We start from the raw sequence: 27,406 nt of genomic DNA, 5'->3' as shown, positions 1-27,406 counted from the left end.
AGACCTGCTGGCCACTTTCTGTACCCCAAACCCCTCATCCCCAGCCCCACCCCCAAGCCCCCACCCCCAGCCCAGAGCTGTGACCCCCTCCCACACCCCAAACCCGTGTCCCAGCCCTGAGCCCCCTCCCCAAACATGAAGCCCCCTCCTGCACACCAAACCCCTCATCCCTGGACCTACCCTGGATCCTGCACCCCCAATCCAGAGCCTTGACTCCCTCCTGCACCCCACCCTCTGCCCCAGCCCTGAGCCCCTTTCCCCCCCGAAACCCCTCATCCCCAGCTCCTTTGGGTCACGGGCATCAACAATTCTATTCAATGGGTCAGCAGAAAAAAAGTTTGAAAACCACTGATCTAGTTGACCTCCTGTCAACACATGATTTTTCCCTAGTACTCATTCATTCATGTTCTGCCTTGCTATTATATCCTGTGCAGTAATATCCTTCCTTCTCCTCTTTCAAATCCTGCCTTGATTATTTTTTTTCCATGAAGCTTCTTGTGTTTTCCCAGGTTATATACTCCAGGTCCTTGTGCTTGTGTATCATTGTTCCATGTAATATTTTCAAAGTCAATTAACAAATATGTGATCAATAATCATGTTTCATTAAAATGTAAATAACTTGTGAAAAATCTTTCAATTATGGGGAGGTTTATTATTGTGCAAATAAAATCGGAGTAAAATATAGATCATCAGAAAGAATAGTGCCCAAGAAAGATTTTGTGCAAAGTTGAATGTTCTTGAACAGCTTTTATGCTGCTCCAGTACATTAAGGAAATGCATTGATTACTTCTAATAGATATATTGTTCTGCCTACTCAAATGGATGCTCTAACAGTAGTGAAAATGTTAATATGTTATGGTCCCTGGTAATAGGAGTGTATAGTACTTAAACAAAAATAAGATGCAGATAACACTATCATCTAACTAACAGAGTAATGATGGCTAATTAATTAGAGCTTCTATCTTTTCATGATGTTATGGTATCCCTTATGCTGAATTTTAAATAAAAATCTTTTGGTTTTAAATAATATGTATAAACTGCATTCAGACACTGAACATTTTCTCTCTTCTCTAGAGCCACTGTACTCACCAGCCAAGACCTTCAGCTTGAGAGTCCTCTGCCCTTCAAATGACCTTGCAGTAGGTGTGATACAGTCACCACTGGAGACAACAGCTAGGTACTTTGTGGCTTTAGACAGCAGGCCCAACAGGTGAGCTAAAAGAGGGAAGCTTAGTGGCAAAGTTGTTAGGATCTTGCTAAGATTTTCTCATCTAGGAGTCTCAACAGCTCTTGACACTGTTCACACATATTTTATTTATATGTATCTGGTCAATAATACATCCGTGAACATATTTTAAAGGTTTGGGGTTTTGCTGGGGTTTGTCCTTGCATGTGTTCATTTCTCATTCTTGAACAGTGAGTTTCCTCAGTCCAAATTGCAGCTTTAGGGTTACCATAAAGTGTGGTGTTAGCAATATCAAATGCTGAAACCAGGTCTGACCTTTCTGATTGGCCTAGAGACATGCCAATCACCAAGATGCTGTCAGGTCATGATGGATCAGAAATCACCAGTATGGAGTCATGGCTCTTTTATGCATATAAGTAAGAGCATAGATGTTTTTTCAGATACCACACTGGTGGGCTCTGTATAGTGACTATTGGCTGTGAAATAGCACTAAGATTTACAATTATATGTTCTGTAATATGTTGTTGTTGACCTGCAACCGTAAGAGTTAACGTTTGAAAAGCAGAGAGTTGGGACACTGAAATCAAAATAATATACTAAAGGATTTATTGCTAAAGTTGAGCAGGCCACGGGTAATGAATTTTAATTATAGTGCTAGTGAGCTCACCCTGTTCACTTAATTAAGCAATAAAACATGACCGGCAATGCATTGTTGGGGGATTATTGCATGCCTTTGGTAAACTGTAAAACAAAACCGAAGGCTTTCAACTATACAAGAAGTGCAATAATCCCCCAGAAATACACTGCCTGTCATGTCTTATTGGTACTTAAGAAAGTAATGGAATTTGTTTTAAGAAGCAAGGAAGATGGGGCTGGGGAAAAACAGAGTCCCGGATGTAGTGGGGATTGCTAATGCTTATGTGTTTGTTTTTATTGCCCCTCAAATCTACATTTCTGTCCAGAATTCTGAACCTGTTTCCTATTAACGACAGTTGTGTGATTCTTTTCACCCCAGAATCACTACTTGGCAAACATGAATTAAACTTTACAGTACCCATTCAAAGCACTGTGACAGAAAAGACAGATCTTTGGGTACCCCCAGTAGGGACTCTGAAGCTTCTGGTCCTATGAAGAGGCTCTGTTGGGTTAGACCACGGGTCTCAAACACGCGGCCCCCAGGGCTGCATGCAGCCCATGGAGTTATTTGCTGCGGCCCACCAAGCTCCCCACCCCCTGGAGTTATTTCCTGCTGCCGCCAAGCTCCCCTCACCTGCCCTCCCTCCCCCACAGCACGCCGTGTTCCCACTCCTCTGCCTACCTCCAGGTGCTTCCTGCTGCAAAACAGCTGTTTGGCGGCACTTAGCACTTTCCAAGAGGGAGGCGGGAGGAGCGGGGAGCCATAGACTCAGGGGAGGAGGCGGAGAAGAGGCAGGCAGGGGCAGGGATTTGGGGAAGGGATTGGAATAGGGGCAGGGACGAGGTGGAGTTGGGGTGGGGACTTTGGGGAAGGGTTTGGAATGGGGGCAGAGGTGGGGGCGGGCTTTTGTATTTTTATATGTAAAGGTGTCAGTGATGCGGCCCTCAGACCAATGTACTAGTCTTCATGTGGCCCTCATGGTAATTTGAGTTTGAGATCCCTGGGTTAGACAATAGCCTGGAATTTCAGGAGTTAATGTCCAGCCTGGTTGGAGAGGCCATGCAGAGTGTACTTCCAGCTAGAGGTAAATTAGGTGGATCTCAGCCTGTTTAGGCCAGGTCTATATTACAAACTTCGGAAGACCTAGCTATGTCGGTCAAGGGTGTGATGAGGTGTAATTCATGATGGACATAGCTGTGCCGGCAAAAGCTCCTAATGTACTAACTTATATCACTGGGTGAGGATGGAATAAGCTGTGCCAGAAAAAATGGAGTTTTGCCTGTATAAGCTGTGTCCACGCTAGGAGTGCTTTGCCGGTATAGTATACCTGTATAGCTATACTGACAAAGCCTTCCAAGTGTAGGCCTGACTTTAGCCTCAATCTCTTCAGAGAAGGTTGTGTTGCTTTCAGAAGAGAGACAAATACAAAGGTTGTGCTGGCCAAAGATAGAGAGCTCTGGGGAAAAACAGAAACTACTTTACTTTTATATTTTTGAGCTTACTACTTCTTACACTGTATGGAAGAAATATAGCTAGAGATTTTTGCCAAACTGGTGTCAGTCTGGGTTTTAAACCAAAACCTTGGCAATAAAACCCCAGCCAACAGATGGCTCACCTGACCCTCTAGTGAATTTCTCTCTTCAGCCCTACTACAAGCATTTAAGTCTCATTAGGCCATACTCAGTCTTCAGTATTTAAACTATACTACTGTGCCTCAGCTAGTCCCCAATTAATCGGTGTCAAAGGTGGAAGATTTGGTGGCAGCTGCGTGAGTCATAAGGGACAGTGCTATGTTTACAGACCATGCCCACTCAGCACAGCCTCCTCCAGGGACTAGTTTCAAATATATTGACATAGTGGAAATGTAAGTAACCAAGGGCAGAACCTGTATGATGGCAAGTTGTAGTGAATGATAATAATAATAAAGTGACAATAGACCTTATGTGTGCAGTCTCTCCACAGTGTATAGAAAACAGTAGGAAAGCCTACTGTCTGTGGCCTATAAAAATCTAAGGTCCAAACTTACCCCCTTCCTAGAGTTTGGATTTGTTGGTCATTAACAATAGATCATAAAACTCATCCCTAACTTTATCTCCAAGTCTACCTATTTCTAGTAATCCTCTGATGAGAGACTCACACCATTATATCCTGGTGGAGTTAAATTGTACCTGCCACAGAGAATGCTCAGAGTTACTGTGCAGCTTTACTCAAGATTCCCATGCCTGTTAACATGGTTGATCAAAAGAAGAGCCCTGCATCTTAGCTGCCCTCTTATACTTTTGTTAGGATCAGATGACCTGGGAGGACTGGCTCTGATTCTAACCTTGAAATGGAATGCTAAACTTTATGTGACGCATGACCAGAAAGGGTTAAGCAGCTTGCAGGCTGATTGACCCAGAGTCAACCTTAAAGGACATATTGGTAGATAATGTTTGTGTTTTTGTGTGTTTACATATATATTGTTAGAGGTTAACAATGTAATTGATCAGTCCCTGTCTATGCTGTATTTTGTTAATTCAGGTTTCAGAGTAGCAGTCGTGTTAGTCTGTATTTGCAAAAAGAAAGGGAGTACTTGTGGCACCTTAGAGATTAACAAATTTATTTGAGCATAAGCTTTCGTGAGCTACAGTGTGCTGGCTTGGTAAATCTAAGGGTATGTCTACACTACGGAGTAAGGTCGAATTTATAGAAGTCGGTTTTTTAGAAATCTGTTTTATATATTCGAGTGTGTGTGTCCCCACAGAAAATGCTCTAAGTGCATTCAGTGCATTAACTCGGCGGAGTGCTTCCACAGTACCGAGGCTAGAGTCGACTTCCGGAGCATTGCACTGTGGATAGCTATCCCACGGTTCCCGCAGTCTCCGCTGCCCATTGGAATTCTGGGTTGAGATCCCAATGCCTGATGGGGCTAAAACATTGTTGCGGGTAGTTCTGGGTACATATCGTCAGGCCCCCGTTCCCTCCCTCCCTCCGTGAAAGCAAGGGCAGACAATCGTTTCGCACCTTTTTTCCTGAGTCACCTGTGCAGACGCCATACCACGGCAAGCATGGAGCCCGCTCAGGTAACCGTCACCCTATGTCTCCTGGGTGCTGGCAGACGCGATACAGCATTGCTACACAGTAGCAGCAACCCCTTGCCTTGTGGCAGCAGACGGTACAGTACGACTGGTAGCCGTCATCGTCATGTCCGAGGTGCTCCTGGCCACGTCGGCTGGGAGCGCCTGGACAGACATGGGCGCAGGGACTAAATTTGGAGTGACTTGACCAGGTCAGTCTCTTTAGTCCTGCAGTCAGTCCTATTGAACCGTCTTATGGTGAGCAGGCAGGTGATACGGATTGCTAGCAGTCGTACTGTACCATCTTCTGCCGGGCAGGCAAGAGATGAGGATGGCTAGCAGTCGTACTGTATCATCTTCTGCCGAGCAGCCATGAGATGTGAATGGCATGCAGTCCTTCTGCACCGTCTGCTGCCAGCCAAAGATGTAAAAGATAGATGGAGTGGATCAAAACAAGAAATAGACCAGATTTGTTCTGTATTCATTTGCTTCCCCCCCTCCCCCATCTAGGGGACTCATTCTTCTAGGTCACACTGCAGTCACTCACAGAGAAGGTGCAGCGAGGTAAATCTAGCCATGTATCAATCAGAGGCCAGGCTAACCTCCTTGTTCCAATAAGAACAATAACTTAGGTGCACCATTTCTTATTGGAACCCTCTGTGAAGTCCTGCCTGAAATACTCCTTGATGTAAAGACACCCCCTTTGTTGATTTTAGCTCCCTGAAGCCAACCCTGTAAGCCGTGTCGTCAGTCGCCCCTCCCTCCGTCAGAGCAACGGCAGACAATCGTTCCGCGCCTTTTTTCTGCGCGGACGCTATACCAAGGCAAGCATGGAGGCCGCTCAGCTCACTTTGGCAATTAGGAGCACATTAAACACCACACGCATTATCCAGCAGTATATGCAGCACCAGAACCGGGCAAAGCGATACCGGGCGAGGAGGTGACGTCAGCGCGGTCACGTGAGTGATCAGGACATGGACACAGATTTCTCTGAAAGCATGGGCCCTGCCAATGCATGCATCATGGTGCTAATGGGTCAGGTTCATGCTGTGGAATGCCGATTCTGGGCTCGGGAAACGAGCACAGACTGGTGCGACCGCATAGTGTTGCAGGTCTGGGACGATTCCCAGTGGCTGCGAAACTTTCTCATGCGTAAGGGCACTTTCATGGAACTTTGTGGCGCATGAATACCAAGATGAGAGCAGCCCTCACAGTTGAGAAGCGAGTGGCGATAGCCCTGTGGAAGCTTGCAACGCCAGACAGCTACCGGTCAGTTGGGAATCAATTTGGAGTGGGCAAATCTACTGTTGGGGCTGCTGTGATGCAAGTAGCCCACGCAATCAAAGATCTGCTGATATCAAGGGTGGTGACCCTGGGAAATGTGCAGGTCATAGTGGATGGCTTTGCTGCAATGGGATTCCCTAACCGTGGTGGGGCCATAGACGGAACCCATATCCCTATCTTGGCACCGGAGCACCAAGCCGCCGAGTACATAAACCGCAAGGGGTACTTTTCGATAGTGCTGCAAGCTCTGGTGGATCACAAGGGACGTTTCATCAACATCAACGTGGGATGGCCGGGAAAGGTACGTGACGCTCTCATCTTCAGGAACTCTGGTCTGTTTCAAAAGCTGCAGGAAGGGACTTTATTCCCAGACCAGAAAATAACTGTTGGGGATGTTGAAATGCCTATATGTATCCTTGGGGACCCAGCCTACCCCTTAATGCCATGGCTCATGAAGCCGTACACAGGCAGCCTGGACAGTAGTCAGGAGCTGTTCAACTACAGGCTGAGCAAGTGCAGAATGGTGGTAGAATGTGCATTTGGACGTTTAAAGGCGCGCTGGCGCAGTTTACTGACTCGCTTAGACCTCAGTGAAACCAATATTCCCACTGTTATTACTGCTTGCTGTGTGCTCCACAATATCTGTGAGAGTAAGGGGGAGACGTTTATGGCGGGGTGGGAGGTTGAGGCAAATTGCCTGGCTGCTGGTTACGCGCAGGCAGACACTAGGGCGGTTAGAAGAGCACAGGAGGGCGCGGTACGCATCAGAGAAGCTTTGAAAACCAGTTTCATGACTGGCCAGGCTACGGTGTGAAAGTTCTGTTTGTTTCTCCTTGATGAAACCCCCCGCCTCTTGGTTCACTCTAGTTTCCTGTAAGCTAACCACCCGCCCCTCCTCCCTTCAATCACCGCTTGCAGAGGCAATAAAGTCATTGTTGCTTCACATTCATGCATTCTTTATTCATTCATCACACAAATAGGGGGATGACTACCAAGGTAGCCCAGGAGGGGTGGTGGAGGAGGGAAGGAAAATGCCACACAGCACTTTAAGCACAGCACTTTAAAAGTTTACAACTTTAAAATTTATTGAATGACAGCCTTCTTTTTTTTGGGCAATCCTCTGTAGTGGAGTGGCTGGTTGGCCGGAGGCCCCCCCACCGCGTTCTTGGGCGTCTGGGTGTGGAGGCTATGGAACTTGGGGAGGAGGGCGGTTGGTTACAGAGGGGCTGCAGTGGCAGTCTGTGCTCCAGCTGCCTTTGCTGCAGCTCAACCATACACTGGAGCATACTGGTTTGGTCCTCCAGCAGCCTCAGCATTGAATCCTGCCTCCTCTCATCACGCTGCCGCCACATTTGAGCTTCAGCCCTCTCTTCAGCTCGCCACCTCTCCTCCCGGTCATTTTGTGCTTTCCTGCACTCTGACATTATTTGCCTCCACGCATTCGTCTGTGCTCTGTCAGTGTGGGAGGACAGCATGAGCTCAGAGAACATTTCATCGCGAGTGCGTTTTTTTTTTTTCTAAGCTTCACTAGCCTCTGGGAAGGAGAAGATCCTGTGATTATTGAAACACGTGCAGCTGGTGGAGAGAAAAAAAAGGGACAGCGGTATTTAAAAAGACACATTTTATAAAACAGTGGCTACACTCTTTCAGGGTAAACCTTGCTGTTAACATTACATACATAGCACATGTGCTTTCGTTACAAGGTCGCATTTTGCCTCCCCCCCACCGCGTGGCTACCCCCTCAACCCTCCCCGTGGCTAACAGCGGGGAACATTTCTGTTTAGCCACAGGCAAACAGCCCAGCAGGAATGGGCTCCTCTGAGTGTCCCCTGAAGAAAAGCACTCTATTTCAACCAGGTGACCATGAATTATATCTCTCTCTCCTGAGGATAACACAGAGAGATAAAAAACGGATGTTGTTTGAATGCCAGCAAACATACACTGCAATGCTTTGTTCTACAATGATTCCCGAGTACGTGTTCCTGGCCTGGAGTGGTAAAATGTCCTACCATTGTTAGCCGATGGCCAAGGATGTTTGGTGAGGTGCCAGCTATGCCCGTTTTATACCATCCGTGACTTTAACCGCTAGGACGCACTGTCCCTTTGCGGCGGGCAGCCCAGGCTAGGCTGATGGATGCCCCAAGGTCCTAAACACCCGTGACTTTAACTGCTAGAGCTCAGAGCTCCTTCGCAGTGGGCAGTCAGGATTGACTGACAGGCGCCCCAAGAGTTTGCCTCGTGGAGGCGGCACAACTCAACGCTAGGCTCTTAGTACTCTCACCTAATGGCCAGGCTTTAAAGCCAAAACAGCTGAGGTTCTTTAATTGTGTTGGCTGCTTTACAGTAAACCAGAGAAACAAGTCAGGCTTATGCACAAATGGTTACCAAAATTTATTAAACTAGATTCTAATCATGTGGTTACAAAATTGCTAGTGCCTACTTATTTAAATGTAGAGATGTTACACACACAAACAAGTTACAAAACTGAAGCCACAATCCCAAAGAAAGAAAACAAAGTATAGTGCTCTATTTCAACATATGTGTACACTAAAGATAGGAGATCAGGTGTGGGTGCTTCTTACCTTCCTTGCATCTCTCGATTCCAGCGGTGCCAAGCCAGGATCGGTCACTCAATTCCGCGGAAAGACGAATAAGGGACAAGGCTTAGGGACCTTCTTAGCTGCAGAAGCCTTGGGAGGCTGTCACTTATCTGACCAGCAGATAGATAGTGAAAAGCATTCAAAAATCATGGTGCTGTAGGTCCCATACTTATACCTCTGTACTCCTTTATTCTCTTTCTCCTTTCTTATGCCAAATTGGGGCTGGTCTGTCTGGGCGACGCCAGCTCTCGCAAGAGTAGTTTACACTTGCAAGGGAGAGAAACAATAAGTTTCGACTACTGGACATTCCTTTTATTAGGGTAAATATTTTCCCACCTAGGATGTTGGGGTGTGTGCATCACGCTATTTAGTAGGGGCTAAGAGCCATGTCTGTCACAGCTTCTCTGTCTGCTGTGAGCCTAATCGTTGTATATGTTCCCAGAGGCACATTGTAGCAGCACACCTGTGCTTCTCACAGCTTCAAAGGCTGTGCTGGAATTTATGTTAAGTGCCCTGTTGTTTTGGCTCTCTTGTGTTCCCAGCAATGCTGGTCTGAGGGCGGGGGGCTGGCTGTCTGGCTACAACCATGAAGGATGCAATAAGGCTGCCCTCCCCAGAAACCTTTTGCAAAGGCTTTGGGAGTACATCCAGGAGAACCACGAATGCCAGGGCAAAGTAATCCTTTCACATGCTTGCTTTTAAACCATGTATAGTATTTTAAAAGGTACACTCACCAGAGGCCCCTTCTCCGCCTGCTGGGTCCAGGAGGCAGCCTTGAGTGGGTTCGGGGGGTACTGGCTCCAGGTCCAGGGTGAGAAACAGTTCCTGGCTGTCGGGAAAACCGGTTTCTCCGCTTGGTTGCTGTGAGCTATCTACAACCTCATCATCATCATCATCTTCTTCATCCCCAAAACCTGCTTCCGTATTGCCTCCATCTCCATTGAAGGAGTCAAACAACACGGCTGGGGTAGTGGTGGCTGAACCCCCTAAAATGGCATGCAGCTCATCATAGAAGCGGCATGTTTGGGACTCTGACCCGGAGCGGCCGTTCGCCTCTCTGGTTTTCTGGTAGGCTTGCCTCAGCTCCTTCAGTTTCACGCGGCACTGCTTCGGGTCCCTGTTATGGCCTCTGTCCTTCATGCCCTGGGAGATTTTGACAAAGGTTTTGGCATTTCGAAAACTGGAACGGAGATCTGATAGCACGGATTCCTCTCCCCAAACAGCGATCAGATCCCGTACCTCCCGTTCGGTCCATGCTGGAGCTCTTTTGTGATTCTGGGACTCCATCATGGTCACCTCTGCTGATGAGCTCTGCATGGTCACCTGCAGCTTGCCACACTGGTCAAACAGGAAATGAGATTCAAAAGTTCGCGGTTCTTTTTTCTACCTGGCCAGTGCATCTGAGTTGAGAGTGCTGTCCAGAGCGGTCACAATGGAGCACTCTGGGATAGCTCCCGGAGGCCAATACTGTCAAATTGTGTCCACAGTACCCCAAATTCGAGCCGGCAAGGCCGATTTAAGTGCTAATCCACTTGTCAGGGGTGGAGTAAGGAAATCCATTTTAAGAGCCCTTTAAGTCGAAATAAAGGGCTTCATCATGTGGACGGGTGCAGGTTTACATCGATTTAATGCTGCTAAATTCGACCTAAAGTCCTAGTGTAGACAAGGGCTAAATATTGGAATATCCACCAGCTTTGGGAATTGTCTGCCCCATTCTTCGCAGTTCACCCAAATTGAGTAATCTCAGTGAGGTTCCCTGGGACTCCAGTCACGCTTCATTACACTGTTCAGCCATTAGATCACACTTTGTGTAAAATACCTTATTTATATGAACCTCAACTGTACCTGACAAAGCATTAAAGAATCTTATGATGAACACGTCCAGTGTGTATAATCAAGCTCTGTAGCCATTCCGTATCTGGTACAGAAGAACATGGTATCAGGAGTCAACTAAGAACAGAAACAGAAGGAAAACAGCAGGAAAGGTTGCAGACAAAAGGAACAGCAACAAATGTTACAGGATCTCATCGACATGCCACTCTTCAGTGCCCCAGACAACTTCAGCTTTGACAAATCTTCCCAATGGACAAAATGGATGAATTACAAACAAACTCCACAAGAAGCTGGAAATATGTAGGTATCTTCTCTAATTTATGCTACGGGGAAACAGGCAGAGCATATCTTTAAATCCTTTCACTTTATTGAAGACAGTCGCAAAGATGCCTTTGAAATGGTTCTGGGATTATGTTTGATATATACTTTATATCTCAGAGAAATATTTTTTATGAAAGAGCATGTTTTCACCAGAGAATTCAAGAACTGGGGAAAATGTTGAATGTTTTATAAGAGTTCTGCATACATTGGCTGAAAACTGATTTTTGGGAAGGCAAAATATGAAAATATCAGAGACAGGCTGGTTATTGGGTTAACAGATAAAATCCTTTACAGCGGCTATAACCGTCAGAATTAGTCAAACAACAGAACAAAAGGCAGGAGCAAACTGAAACCCCTGAAGCAAGGAGAGAGAAATCCCAGGCTAAGAGGGACAAATTCCCGCCTACATGCACAAGTTGTGGGAAAAAGGCATATCCCAAGAGATGGTGCATGTCCTGCCAGAGGCACATGGTATAATACATGCATGAAATGTGGACATTTTGCAGTTGTTTGCCTCACCAAAGCAGTCAGGGAGTTGACTCATATTACTGACAACAAGAGCCATTGTTTCTGAGATCTATCACTTGTGGTGATCTGGAGCCTGCGAAGAGAGTAAAACTGAATATTAATTGCAAGACTGTTGATTTTAAAATTGACTCAGGAGCTAACATTGTGGGGAGTTATGTCAAGTCTGCCTGGTAGGTGCCAGCAGAGAGATACACGGAAAACCCCAAAACCACAAGCTTGCAAGTGTTCACTGACAGAGACAGCCAAATGCTCAATAACAACCCCTTATATGGCAACAATGGTCATGAGCAAGGGTAGACATAGACAGGGGCAGGGAATTTAGCAGGGAAATTAGAGGGCAATTATTGGGCTGAGACCAGAACTGCCCACCTGGAGAGAGGGAGGGCTGATGATTACAGTAAAGGGGAAACACAAAAGGATCTCAGTGCTTACTCCTCAGGATGTGGGGGAGGTGAACGGGTGGTACAGCTATGCTGCTGCAGGGTGTAGTTGAGCTTCTGCTACAGTAAACCAAGCCATAACTGAAGACTCCAGTCTCAGTGTATTCCTGTGTGTGTGTCCACTGGTCGTGTCTGAAGACATAGGATACCCCAACAAACATCACAGTCATCTCAGAAGTGGCTTTACAATCACCTTCAACCCCTCCCAGAGCTGAGGTCACTTGACACAGCTCTGATTAGCCCTGGAGGTATTCTGAACTGCATGGGCCAGCTCACCACAGAAACAGCTTACGCTCTGAATGCATAGCTTTTGTCTTTGTGATCAAAGGACCACAGACCAACAGCCTTTTCAGCCACTGTGTGGCAGCCGTCATGGGCCTAGTGAAAAACTTCCAACATTTGGTGATATTGGACTTTTGAAAGGAGATCCAGTACAAATGCTGATCTATATAGTGAATACACACCTCCCAGGATTCCTGTCATGGATGGTTATAAACTGTTCAGGAAGGACAGTCAGGGCAGAAAACGTGGGGGAGTAGCACTGTATGTAAGGGAGCAGTATGACTGCTCAGAGCTCCGGTACGAAACTGCAGAAAAACCTGAGTGTCTCTGGATTAACTTTAGAAGTGTGTGCAACAAGAGTGATGTTGTGGTGGGAGTCTGCTATAGACCACCGGACCAGGGGGATGAGGTAGATGAGGCTTTCTTCCGGCAGCTCACGGAAGCTACTAGATCGCATGCCCTGATTCTCATGGGTGACTTTAATTTTCCTGATATCTGCTGGGAGAGCAATACAGCGGTGCATAGACAATCCAGGAAGTTTTTGGAAAGCGTAGGGGACAATTTCCTGGCGCAAGTGCTAAAGGAGCCAACTAGGGGGGGCGCTTTTCTTGACCTGCTGCTCACAAACCGGGTAGAATTAGTGGGGGAAGCAAAAGTGGATGGGAATCTGGGAGGCAGTGACCATGAGTTGGTTGAGTTCAGGATCCTGACGCAGGGAAGAAAGGTAAGCAGCAGGATACGGACCCTGGACTTCAGGAAAGCAGACTTCGACTCCCTCAGGGAACGGATGGCCAGGATCCCCTGGGGGACTAACTTGAAGGGGAAAGGAGTCCAGGAGAGCTGGCTGTATTTCAAGGAATCCCTGTTGAGGTTACAGGGACAAACCATCCCGATGAGTCGAAAGAATAGTAAATATGGCAGGCGACCAGCTTGGCTTAATGGTGAAATCCTAGCGGATCTTAAACATAAAAAAGAAGCTTACAAGAAGTGGAAGGTTGGACATATGACCAGGAAAGAGTATAAAAATATTGCTCGGGCATGTAGGAATGATATCAGGAGGGCCAAATCGCACCTGGAGCTGCAGCTAGCCAGAGATGTTAAGAGTAACAAGAAGGGTTTCTTCAGGTATGTTGGCAACAAGAAGAAAGCCAAGGAAAGTGTGGGCCCCTTACTGAGTGAGGGAGGCAACCTAGTGACAGAGGATGTGGAAAAAGCTAATGTACTCAATGCTTTTTTTGCCTCTGTCTTCACTAACAAGGTCAGCTCCCAGACTGCTGCGCTGGGCATCACAAAATGGGGAAGAGATGGCCAGCCCTCTGTGGAGATAGAGGTGGTTAGGGACTATTTAGAAAAGCTGGACGTGCACAAGTCCATGGGGCCGGACGAGTTGCATCCGAGAGTGCTGAAGGAATTGGCGGCTGTGATTGCAGAGCCATTGGCCATTATCTTTGAAAACTCGTGGCGAACGGGGGAAGTCCCGGATGACTGGAAAAAGGCTAATGTAGTGCCAATCTCTAAAAAAGGGAAGAAGGAGGATCCTGGGAACTACAAGCCAGTCAGCCTCACCTCGGTCCCTGGAAAAATCATGGAGCAGGTCCTCAAAGAATCAATCCTGAAGCACTTGCATGAGAGGAAAGTGATCAGGAACAGCCAGCATGGATTGACCAAGGGAAGGTCATGCCTGACTAATCTAATCGCCTTTTATGATGAGATTACTGGTTCTGTGGATGAAGGGAAAGCAGTGGATGTATTGTTTCTTGACTTTAGCAAAGCTTTTGACAATGTCTCCCACAGTATTCTTGTCAGCAAGTTAAGGAAGTATGGGCTGGATGAATGCACTACAAGGTGGGTAGAAAGCTGACTAGATTGTCGGGCTCAACGGGTAGTGATCAATGGCTCCATGTCTAGTTGGCAGCCAGTATCAAGTGGAGTGCCCCAAGGGTCGGTCCTGGGGCCGGTTTTGTTCAATATCTTCATAAATGATCTGGAGGATGGTGTGGATTGCACTCTCAGCAAATTTGTGGATGATACTAAACTGGGAGGAGTGGTAGATACGCTGGAGGGGAGGGATAGGATACAGAAGGACCTGGACAAATTGGAGGATTGGGCCAAAAGAAATCTGATGAGGTTCAATAAGGATAAGTGCAGGGTCCTGCACTTAGGACGGAAGAACCCAATGCACAGCTACAGACTAGGGACCGAATGGCTAGGCAGCAGTTCTGCAGAAAAGGACCTAGGGGTGACAGTGGACGAGAAGCTGGATATGAGTCAGCAGTGTGCCCTTGTTGCCAAGAAGGCCAATGGCATTTTGGGATGTATAAGTAGGGGCATAGCGAGCAGATCGAGGGACGTGATCGTTCCCCTCTACTCGACATTGGTGAGGCCTCATCTGGAGTAGTGTGTCCAGTTTTGGGCCCCACACTTCAAGAAGGATGTGGATAAATTGGAGAGAGTCCAGCGAAGGGCAACAAAAATGATTAGGGGTCTGGAACACATGAGTTATGAGGAGAGGCTGAGGGAGCTGGGATTGTTTAGCCTGCAGAAGAGAAGAATGAGGGGGGATTTGATAGCTGCTTTCAACTACCTGAAAGGGGGTTCCAAAGAGGATGGCTCTAGACTGTTCTCAATGGTAGCAGATGACAGAACGAGGAGTAATGGTCTCAAGTTGCAGTGGGGGAGGTTTAGATTGGATATTAGGAAAAACTTTTTCACTAAGAGGGTGGTGAAACACTGGAATGCGTTACCTAGGGAGGTGGTAGAATCTCCTTCCTTAGAGGTTTTTAAGGTCAGGCTTGACAAAGCCCTGGCTGGGATGATTTAACTGGGAATTGGTCCTGCTTCGAGCAGGGGGTTGGACTAGATGACCTTCTGGGGTCCCTTCCAACTCTGATATTCTATGATTCTATGATTCCTGTCCCATTATTCCATAAAGTGGAAATTGAGTTGAAGAGAATGGAACAGATTGTCATAATTGATAAAATCTGAGCCAACAGCATGGTTTGCCCCAGTGGTACCAATTACAAAATAAAATGGGAAAATATTTATCTGTATGTCCCTTAAGAGACTTAATGAAACAGTTGTGAGAGAAAAATATATCCTCCCAAAACTGGATGACTTCCTCTCCAAAGTGAAAGGAGCTACAGCAGGGGTAGACAACCTATGGCATGCATGCTGAAGGCGGCAAGCTGATTTTCAGTGGCACTCACGCTGCCTGGGCTCTGGCCGCTGGTCTGGGGGGCTCTGCATTTTAATTTAATTTTAAATTAAGCTTCTTAACATTTTAAAAACCTTTTTTACTTTACATACAACAATTGTTTAATTATATATTATAAACTTATAGAAAGAGACCTTCTAAAAATGTTAAAATGTATTACTGGCACATGAAACCTTAAATTAGAGTGAATAAATGAAGACTCGGCACACCACTTCTGAAAGGTTGTCGACCCCTCAGCTACAGAATTCTCCAGGCTAGATGCCTCAAGCAGATTCTGCCAAATTCCTGTAGCCAAATAAAGTGCTAAACTGACAACATTTACCACGCCCTTTGGGAGATTCTGCTTTCAAAGATTACCTTTTGGAATTGCCAGTGCACTTGAAATTTTCCAAAGAAAGATGACAGAATTGTTAAATAACACAAATGTTGTTGTAGTTTTCATGGATGATATTCTGATATATGGATCTTCAATGGAAGAACACAACAAAACCCTCAGCAAAGTCCTAAGCCTAATCTGCCTGGACTGAAGCTAAACAAGGAAAAATGTGTTTTCTGCCTCCCCCAAATTGTGTTTTTGGGACAGACAATAAACAAAGAGGGAATCAGTCCTAGCCCTGGGAACGTAGAAGCAATTTGAGGATTGAATGCACCAACTAATGTCCCAGAACTGAAATATATCCTGGGAATGGTAAATTACCTTGGTTGATACCTACAAGACCTTTTTACAGTGATAAAACCACTGAATTAACTGTTAAAGTTCAACACATATTCGCTATGTGGGCCAAATCAAGAAACTGCCTTCGAAAAGCTAAAAGAAATTATCTCAATAGCTCCAGTTTTCAAGTACTATGATGTGAACAAACTCATAACTGTCAGTGTGAATGCAAGCAGCTGTAGCCTAGGTGGTGTAATGTTGCAAGACTATGGCTCTGAGTGGAGGCCAGTTGCATTTTTTTATCTCACACTTACAGAAGCAGAAAAACAATATGCACAGATTGAAAAGGAGTGCCTGGCAAGTGTACGAGCATGAGAGAACTGTTACAGATATCTGTGTGGACCGGATTTGTTTACACTAATAACAGACCATAAAATGCTTTTAACCCTCATCAACAGAAAAGACCTGGATCCAGCACCACTGAGAGGCCAACATCTATTGATAAGGTTAATGTGATTAAACCCAATTGCCAAATATATATTCTTTGGAAAAATCTGGTAGTAGCAGACATTCTGTCACAGAACCCAGCATTGCATTCAACTACCTGTGTGGTCAAGATGACATAAAGGTGCACGTGGATGCTGTGGACATGTACAGACCAGTGTCCAAAAAGAGACTACTCCAACTACAAAAAGCAACCTCAAGAGACATTCAACTTCAGGAAGTTCTAAGTTACATTGGGACGTTTGGCCCAAGTATCTAAAGGTCACTAAGGAAGGGACAAGAGACTTTTTTGCAGTGCGTGGACAAGGTAGTGAACCAAATAGACACATGATTAAAGGCAATTGATCATAATTCCAAACAAAATGAAAGGAGAAATCATAAACCTCATCCATGAAGGACATCGTGGATTAACTAAATGCTGCGAATGAGGCAACCAGTCTGTGTGGTGGCCGGGCATCAGTAAAGACATAAAGAATAAAGTGTCTGCATGTGGAAATTGCAGAACTAACAGACCAACATAATACAAAGAATCTTTAATAACAACACTTCTATCACACAAATCTTAGAAGAGACTAGTTGCAGATTTATGTGAATTCAGAAGACATCATTACCTGGTCGTCGTGAACTGTTTTTCCAGGTATATAGAAATAATGTACTTGAAAGACATAATGTCTCTGTGTAATCGAGAAACTGAAGTGCATTTTTGCTCACGTCAGTATTTCAGAACAACTAGTGATGAGCAATGAACCACAATTCACTGCAGCAGAATTTAAGTCATCCAAACAATAAGCCCACATTATCCACAAGCCAACTGAGAGGCTGAGAGAGCTGTTTAGACAATCAAGAAAATGCTAGAGCAGGAAGATCCTGTCCTTGCTCTTCTGAGTTACAGATCAACACCAATAGCAGCTACTGGATATAGTCCAGCACAACTCCTTATGGGAAGAATTCATAACTACTGTTCCAACTTTGGAAAAGAGCCTATTTCCAAAGTGGCCAGACATGAAGAGATAGCCAAATTGGATGAAACAGCTAAAAGAGCTCAGGAACACTTTTACAACAAACATCATTCATAGAACTGCCAGGTCTAGAACCTGGTGACTCTGTTCATGTCAAACTGGATGGAGAAAAAGGGTGAACAACTCCAGTTCCTGTATAAAAAAAAAAAAAATCAGCACCCAGATCATTTGTGATTGAGACCAACAGTGGAGAGAGTTCAACAGAAACCATCAACATCTACAGTTTCTTCCTCAGAACAATCAATGTAGCAAACTCTCTACAGATGTCAGATGCAGAACAAGAAGATGACAACTCAGGGATTCCAAACCAATCACAGCCAGTTGTTGCAATTAACAGACAGCCAGATGACCAAGTTGTTATGCATTCGAGTCATGTAACTAGAAAACCAGTACAATTCAGAGACACATAACAGACTGATCTGTACTTAACTTCAAAGACAGTGTGATAGTGTAAATATTGTTAATAGTATGAATGTAGAACTTAAAGGGGGAGATGCAATTACTGTATCATATTGTTCAGCTACTATATATCACTGTGTGTAAAATAACTTATTTAAATGAACCTCAGCCATGCCTGGCAGAGCATTAAAGGATCTTATGATGACCACATCTGGTGCTCTATAGCCAGCCCATATCAGGTACAGAAGAACATGACAAACCTCACCTGAGTAAAGGTGTAGGTTTGTTGCACTGTGTTGTATTCCAATGCTAGGTTACTAATTTTAAGCTTTGCACAATAATGTGTTTTGATCATTGAAACCCAAGACAGCACATTAGAAAATCAAGTCTTCTGCCTGATACTGGAACAAACTAAGGGGCCAATTGAAGGAGAAGTCAGTTCTGTTTCCTTAGCTGATATTTGAGTAGCAGTTGTGCTGGACAAAGTGAGCCATCTGGTGATAGTGAAGGTCTGAAACATTCCTGTCACAACATTCAAGGAATGTGGTAAGAGAAGAAAGACCACATGTTTCTATTTCCCCAGCTAGGACTGGAGACTTCCTGTAGAATACCCTTAGAATACACTTCCGTGTTTGAGCTGAGAATAATGTGTAAGTCATATATTGTACTTTCTGTGTTTAGATTTCAAAACACTTTACAGGGGAGGGTAAGTATCATTATCCCCATTTAGAAAGTGAGTTATAGAAAGGTGAAGTGATTTTTTCAAGCTCACATGCTAGGTCATAAATGTCTAATTCTTTTTTAATCCTACTAATGTCTTGGGCTCAGTGATATCTTTTGGCAGAGAGTTCCACAGGTTAACTATGCACTCTATAAAGTATTTGTTTACATTTCTCAAGTTCAGGCTTATACATCTGTATGAATAATGAGGACATCCACAGTTTCATTAGGTAGGATTAAAAATTGTTTAAAAAGGGTTGTAAACCCTAGTGCTCTAGCGCAGGCCAAACACCAACCAATACTTATTGAAAGTTAGGGAAAAAATGACCTTGTGGGCAGGTTATTCCATTATTGTTCACTACAGGGGGTTTTCTGCTTTCCTCTGAAGCATCCAGAGTTGGCTATTGCCTGAGACAGAATAAGGAACTAGATGGAATATTTGTCTGATCAAATACAGCAATTCTTGAATCAGTGACAGAGCCAAGGATAGAACTCCAGTCTCTTGAATCCCACTTCAATGCCCTATCCACTTCATTACGCTGCAGGCAAGAGTGTGAATGGGTTCTGTATGGCTTTCTCTGTCAGCATTTGGGAAACCTAGCTGGTGAGAACCCTTTGCTCGTTCTCTGCTTGTTCAGAGAATGCTCAGTCATTAGTGCTCAGTCAATAATTTTTTTAATCGTGCGATTGTTTTAATCGCTTGATAGCCCTAGTTCTTATGTTTACACCTTTCATAATGCTTGTACTGTTACTATGTCCCACATCATCACCACCTCACCTCCTTAAGTTAAGAAACAAAAATAAACATTTTTCATTAATACAATAAACTAGTCTAAAAATTAACAGAAACAACATCTTTCTACTGAAGAGACTGGGGCTCTGAGGTTGGGAGGAAAGGGAAACCACTCAAGAGTCAGAGATGCAGTGTTGCCCATTTGAGATGGGGCAGGATCCAACAAACTGGGAAAGCTTACTTTCTAAAGAGAACTGATAGTGTAGATGCACATTAAAATAGAGTAGCGAATAGGAATGGGAGGTTTTAATTTGTTTTGTTATACCACATGGAAACTACACCAATTAATCAAAGTACTGGACTGGTCACAGTTTTCCTGGATTGGCGAGAGGAAGGGTGGGTGGGGATTGGAGTATGGTACATAATGTCTAGGGTGACCATATGTTCCATTTTGCCCAGGACAGTACCCTTTTTAAGCCCTGTCCCAGACATGCCAAGTTTTTTTACAAAAATGTGCATTTGTCCCGTTTGCTCTTGCTAACTGATCAGTTGGCAAGAGCAAATGAACAAATGCCCAGTTTACCAACAAAGTTGGGTGCACCCCCGAGGGGGGCTCAGAGCATGGAGGATTGTTGGAGGGGGTGTGACGTGAGGTGCTAGGCAGTGGGGCTCAAGGGGTCAGCCTCAGGTGGCATGGAGCTTTGGGGTGTGAGGTCAGCCCCAGACAGTGTGGGGTTCAGGAGGGTCAGCCCCAGCCCTGAGTGGCATGGAGCTCGGGGTCAGCCCCAGCCCCAGCCGGCACAGGGCTACAGTGGGCACTCGGCTCCAGCCATGGGCGTCACAGGGTTTGGGGGTCAGCCCCAGCCTCAGGCAGCGCAGAGCTCAGGCGCTCAGTAGGGATTTAAATATCGTTTGAAATATTAACCGTTTAAACAATTAAAATATTTTGTTTAAACAGTTAACCAATTAAAGGGCCAGCCGGTTGGCACGGCTGGGGCCGATCCAGCCAGCGTGGCTGGGGCTACTCCAGCCAGGGCCAGCGCAGCTGGGGCTCTCCAGCCCGCGCAGCTGAGGCTGGGCTCACTCCAGTCGGGCAGCGCGGCTGGGGCCACTGGGGTTGGGGGTTAACAGTTAAGGCGGTTAAGGCGGGTTAACCGGTAAGACTAATGCTTACCAGTTAACCGGTTAACATTTTACATTCCTAGAGCTCAGCCCCAGCCGTGGGCAGCACGGGGCTCGGGCACTCAGCCCCAGGCAGAGGGTTGGAAGGCAGCTGTGGCAAGCACTGCACATGCGGGAGAAGGAGTTGGTGTGTGGTTCGGGTGAACCCCGGCCTTCTCATCTTTACTTTAGGAAACATGGTCAACCTAATAGTGTCACTTGATGAGAACCCCTCTGGCTGACTGAGATTGAGTGTAGCCTTGACAGCTTCTGAAAGGACGATGGCCGTGAGGGTGAGAGAGGTGAAAAGTACAAAAGCAGGACGAAAATGGAAGGCTTAGGCTATGACCTTCCAAACAAATCTGTGAGTGAAATGGCCATGCTAGCTATGTTTGTTTGCCTTGCTGTTGTAGCCATGTTGGTAGATGAAGAAGATCACTATGTAGCTTAAGAGCTTCTCTTTCACCAACAGAAGTTGGTCCCATAAAAGACATTACCTCACCCATCTTGTCTCTGTGATAGTTATATTTCTGTATAAAACAGCTTCATTGAGGCATGGAGTGATCAAGTAGATAAAAAACAGAGTTTTTCAGACTCCTGTCTGTGTGTGTCCCCTTGCAACTGGATGGGGTCTGCAGAATTGCTCGGAGATGGTAGCTTGCATCAGAAAGGAACACGCATAATTCAGCATAATCAGCTTCTGTGTTAGCATAATGCCCTGCTTGAGAAAAGGGCACAGTACAGTGTTTCTTATGAGCAAAACATCAGCACCCTGCAGTGCAACACTAGTTTAATCCACAGAGGAATCATGTTTTTCCATCCTGCTAGGCAAGTGCATGAAGTCTGCCAAGACAAGCTCCAGGAGCTTGGTCATTGGCTACAACTAATTAAAGTTTGATTTACCAAAACTGCTACTTTACAACTGTTAGGTTCTCAGTTTCATGTCTTCCTATGCTCTGATTTTACTTTCTGTACTTTACATACTCTGTCTGTTTCACTAGACACTAGGGCCTGATTCCTCTTTTTCAGTGGCGTAACTCCAGAGTAATTCCATTGATGTCAGTGATTTCACAGGTGTGAGAGAGAATCAGGCCCTGCTGTTTAATATCATTCCAGTACAATCCCATTGAAGTCAATGTGATTTCATGGTATTCTAGCACAGAGAGCTAAAGTCTTTTCTCACTTATTACTGTGTGAAAACCCACATCTATTTAGACCCAAGATGCAAAGTCCAAGGCATGTCTGGACCTAGCCTGTTGGTTATGCTCAACATAGTAATAAATGGCTTCAAATTGCCAAACATTCCATCTTATCCTAAGGATACAGTACAGCACTTTATAACACTGATCATTTATATAAGCTTAAAATACAAAAGACCATTAATCGAAAATATTGAACATTGCCACTTGATATTGACAATGGTGATTCTGTACTAGAAGGAAAATTAATGATCCATCAAAGGCAAGGCTGAGCCCAACTCTCCTAAAGGGTAGCCAGCAACCCACACTTGACATTGCCAACCAAATAAATGTGGGCTGTGTTGCTGTAGCTGTGTTAGACCCACGATATTAGAGAGACAAGGTGGGTGATGTACTATCTTGTATTGGACTCTGATGGTGAAAGCCAAGAGACAAGCTTTCAAGCTTATAGAGATCTTCTTTAGGTCAGAGCTCTGTGTGGGTCAAAAGCTTGTACCTTTCGCCAACAGAAGTTGGTCCAATAAAAGATATTACTTCAGCCATCTTGTTTCTATAACAAAATAAATGTCATGCAGTGAGAATGCTATTTATTTTGCAAAGTATTGTTGAGTGCTGCATTAAATATTTTTAATGCAAAACAAAAACCCATCTTAAATCAATGTATTTGTTTTTAAGCCTGTGTAAGGCCAATAAGAGTCTACATAAATTCCCCAGTCCTACTCTTCTTCAAGCCTTTGCTCATTGGCAAGGTTAAGATTTTGTCACGGTTATTTTTAATAAAAGCCATTGACAGGTTGCAGGAAATAAACAAAAGTTCATGGAAGCCTGCAACCTGTTTGTGACTTTTACTAAAAATAATGGGAGAGGGTTGATGGGGGGATGACTGAAGCCTGAGCCCCGCTGAGGGTAGGGGGATGAGAGCCCGAGGCACAGGTCTGAAGCTGAAGGGAAAATGTCACAGAGGTCTTTGAAAGTCACAGAATCCATGACCTCCATGACAAAATCTTATCCCAACTCTTTGGATGTTGTAGCTGTTCACTGAGACTGACTGCACTTTTCATAGAATAAAGAGAAGAATATGATACCAAGATCTGTAAGAGTGTAACATACAAATTCTACTTACATTTTGCCAAACACTAAAAGGTGAAGGCAATTGTTTCAGCTAAAAAATGCTTTCACAGAAGGAGCCTTGGGCAACATTTACTCTGAGGCTTTTCATGCCCTGTTTTTTTGCCTTTTACTTCATATGCAAAAACTAGAATACTCAGACCAGATCCTATTAGTACACTGATTTTACCTATGAACATTCTGTATCAATATATCATTAATAAAGAATTGAGTTTACATTTTAGTTTTCACCCATCTACTATGCCATGTCCTGATTGTGCTGCTCTGTTTACTTATTATCATCAAGGCTCAGATTTCTGCCTTGGTTTTTAAGACCTTGCAAACAAGTACTCATGCAAGTAACTTAAGAATGTAAGTAGTCCCATTAAGTTGTATGGGAATACATGTGTGTAAGTGTTTGCAGGATCAGAGCTTTCGTTTTGGGAATGTGGTTTCCAAACCAGTATGTGATACTTTGCTGACAGTTCCTTATTAGGACTAAAATCCTTCAGGAAATATTCTTGCAGCAATGTGACTCAAAAAAGTCTCAACTGTCAGTCTGAGTAAGGGATTAGATGCTCAGAGTAAAAGAAATTTCAAAGTAAGAATATAGAATACTTGAAACTATCCTGCAATGTGTGAAGGAAGCTCTCAGCCGACAGAATCGAGCTGCCAAGAGAATAAAAGACTAAAAATCTGTCAGGTTAGTGAATGCCAATAAAAACAAAGAGTAAAAAGGTTATGCAGAGTTTAAAAATGAAGTAGAACTTAAGCACTTTAATATACAATAAGTTCTCCTTACACCAGGTGAAGTCCTAGCACCATTAAGTAACTTGTGAAGGGCAGATATATAATATGGTCACCCCTTCTAACAGGATCGAGCATGCCTCTTCTTGATGTTTGCTGATTCTCTTGGGGGAATCTAGTTAAATGGTCAGCAACAATGAGATATTGACCTTCCTGGGGTTCCTGTTGATAATGCTTTCTTCATGGAGGAGGCCAGCAGAGGCTCAGATGTCCGAATCCCTGCTAGATGTGTGTGTCCCTCACCGCCTTCTACTAGATATACTGCATATATGTTCTAGCTTACTGTATAGCCAACAATAAGTGAGACAACATGGCTATACAATAAGCTAGAAGGCCAAAACCATAACATTGCATTAGAAGAACTGCTAGGGGTTCATAGAATCTTAAAATATCAGGGTTGGAAGGGACCTCAGGAGGTCATCTAGTCCAACCCCCTGCTCAAAGCAGAACCAATCCCCAACTAAATCATCCCAGCCGGGGCTTTGTCAAGCCTCACCTTAAAAACCTCTAAGGAAGGAGATTCCACCACCTCCCTAGGTAACCCATTCCAGTGCTTTACCACCCCCCTAGTGAAAAAGTTTTTCCTAATATCCAACCTAAACCTCCTCCACTGCAACTTGAGACCATTACTCCTTCTTCTGTCATCTGGTACCACTGAGAACAGTCTAGAGCCATCTTCTTTGGAACGCCCTTTCAGGTAGTTGAAAGCAGCTATCAAATCCTCCCTCATTCTTCTCTTCCACAGACTAAATAATCTCAGTTCCCTCAGCCTGTCCTCATAAATCATGTGCTCCAGCCCCCTAATCATTTTTTTTTTTGCCCTCCGCTGGACTCTTTCCAATTTTCCCACATCCTCCTTGTAGTGTAGGGCCCAAAAGTGGACACAGTACTCCAGATGAGGCCAATACCAATGCCAAATAGAGGGGAATGATCACATCCATCGATCTGCTGGCAATGCTCCTCCTCACACAGCCCAAAATGCCGTTAGCCTTCTTAGCAACAAGGGCACACTGTTGACTCATATCCAGCTGTCCATTATAACCCCTAGGTCCTTTTCTGCAGAACTGCTGCCTAGCCAGTCGGTCCCTAGTCTGTAGCAGTGCATGCATGGGATTCTTCCGTCCTAAGTGCAGGACCCTGCACTTGTCCTTGTTGAACCTCATCAAATTTCTTTTGGCCCCATCCTCTAATTTCTGTAGGTCCCTCTGTATCCTATCCCTACCCTCCAGCATATCTACCACTCCTCCCAGTTTAGTGTCATCTGCAAACTTGCTGAGGGTGCAATCCACACCATCCTCCAGATCATTAATGAAGATATTGAACAAAACCGCCCCCAAGACTGACCCTTGGAGCACTCCGCTTAATACGGGCTGCCATGGAGCCATTTATCACTACCCATTGAGCCTGATGATCTAGCCAGCTTTCTGTCCACCTTATAGTCCATTCATCCAATCCATACTTTAACTTGCTGGCAAGAATACTATGGGAGACCGTATCAAAAGCTTTGCTAAAGTCAAGGAATAACATGTCCACTGCTTTTCCCTCATCCACAGAGCCAGTTATCTCGTCATAGAAGGCAATTAGGTTAGTCAGGCATGACTTGCCCTTGGTGAATCCATGCTGACTGTTCCTGATCACTTTCCTCTCCTCTAAGTGCTTCAAAATTGATTCCTTGAGGACCCGCTCCATCATTTTTTCAGGGACTGAGGTGAGGCTGACTGGCCTGTAGTTCCCCAGATCCTCCTCCTTCCCTTTTTAAAGATGGGCACTACATTAACCTTTTTCCAATCATCCGGGACCTCCTGTGATCGCCATGAGTTTTCAAAGATAATGGCCAATGGTTCTGCAATCACATCCGCCAACTCCTTTAGCACCCTTGGATGCAGTGCATCCGGCCCCATGGATTTGTGCTCGTCCAGCTTTTCTAAATAGTCCTAAACCGCTTCTTTCTCCACACAGGGCTGGTCACCTCCTCCCCATACTGTGCTATCTAGTGCAGTAGTCTGGGAGCTGACCTTGTTCGTGAAGACAGATGCAAAAAAGCATTGAGTACATTTGCTTTTTCCACATCCTCTATCACTAGGTTGCCTCCCCCATTCAGGAAGGGGCCCACACTTTCCCTGACCACCTTCTTGTTGCTAACATACCTGAAGAAACCCTGCTTGTTACTCTTCACATCCCTTGCTAGCTGCAACTTCAAGTGTGATTAGGCCTTCTTGATTTCACTCCTGTATGCCTGAGCAATATTTTTTGTACTCCTCCCTGGTCATTTGTCCAATCTTCCACTTCTTATAAGATTCTTTTTTGTGTTTAAGATCAGCAAGGATTTCACTGTTAAGCCAAGCTGGTCACCTGCCATATTTACTATTCTTTCTACACATCAGAACGTTTGTTCCTACAACCTCAATAAGAAATCTTTAAAATACAGCCAGCTCTCCTGGACTCCTTTCCCCCTCATGTTATTCTCCCAGGGGATCCTGCCCATCAGCTCCCTGAGGGAATCAAAGTCTGCTTTTCTGAAGTCCAGGGTCCGTATTCTGCTGCTTCCCTTTCTTCCTTGTGTTCGGATCCTGAACTCAACCATCTCATGGTCTTATAAAACAATATCCATGCCAACTTCAAGCACCCATTGCATCAGAGGGACTATCAAGGAGAAGTCCTTTGAGTAGATCTACCCCAGCTCCTGGAAATCTGATGTCTGAGGACCAGTGCCTGAAGAAGCCAAGACCATTTTGTTCAATCTGCCATGGGATGGTGTCCCCCAGATCAGCAGATTGTTGCCAAACCAACCCCAAAAACACAGCCCCACGGTGAGGTTTGAAGCAAATTGGGAGGAAGACCAATTAGCTGAGATTGGGCCTGTGAGGACAGGGACAGATGAAGGCTGTCTATTCCTATAAACTAATCCAAATCAATGGGTTGTCTTTGACCCTTTACCAAGGAGAGCTCCTCAGATGTACTCCTTGATTGGTGACCAGAGCTGGCAACTGGTCAGAAGAAACAGCTGCATTTGAAACTGACAGCACTTGGACCAGCTAGGCACTTCCTGCTCTTCAAAACCAGGTCAGCCAATGCTGTTGAACCCGTGCTGAGGAGGGTTTTGATTAAGTATTCTATGAGGGACCACTCTGTCCCTCTCTTCTATGGTTTCACTCCAGTCTGTCATCAGGGTCATTGCCTGAAAGAAGCCAAGACCGATTTGTTTTGGTCTGCATGTTAAGGTGGGCCTCACGTTAGCATATCATTCTTCAGAGTAGTATCAAAGATGTGCCCCCCAGTGAGGGTCAAAATGCACCTTTTTCTTGTGTAACTATTGTCTCATTTAATAAAGTTATCTTCTTCCCCCCTTCACCCCTGCCCCATTTCACTTCTCTATGCCTACATATTTTCTCATATAAATCTCTAAATCGGTCTTATTCTTTTTTAGCATTACATTTTTGGAAATATGCTAATTACAAAAATTTATTGCTGCTCAGTAGATTGACAATATGGTTGGATGAACCACTGGGGAGACCAGACCCCATATAGACAGAAAAAGTAACGTCTCTTGGTTTGATATATAATATCACAATGAACAGGGTCAACCTTACATCAAATGGCCCCTCAGACGAAGAGTGTCTCCATTTGTTAAACTTTTGAATACCTTATTTTATTGCATATGCAGCCCATTTCATGACTTTGATGCATGATTTATCCCTGTCATATAAGATGATAAATTTGC

The 27,406-nt window shown here is 44.9% G+C and overlaps 1 long non-coding RNA gene across 2 annotated transcripts in view; it reads left to right on the top strand.

Moving 5' to 3' along the window:
• Positions 1-27,406, top strand: part of LOC140908602 (uncharacterized) — a 140,040-nt gene that overhangs the window by 50,155 nt on the left and 62,479 nt on the right. For both annotated transcript variants that reach the window (XR_012157928.1, XR_012157927.1), the window contains exon 3: positions 1,075-1,210. This is a non-coding gene — a long non-coding RNA (uncharacterized lncRNA). The remainder of the gene's footprint in view (positions 1-1,074; positions 1,211-27,406) is intronic.

Source organism: Lepidochelys kempii, chromosome 3 (genome assembly GCF_965140265.1).
Source record: "Lepidochelys kempii isolate rLepKem1 chromosome 3, rLepKem1.hap2, whole genome shotgun sequence".
Lineage (NCBI taxonomy): Eukaryota > Metazoa > Chordata > Testudines > Cheloniidae > Lepidochelys > Lepidochelys kempii.
This window is presented reverse-complemented; position numbering and strand designations above follow the sequence as displayed.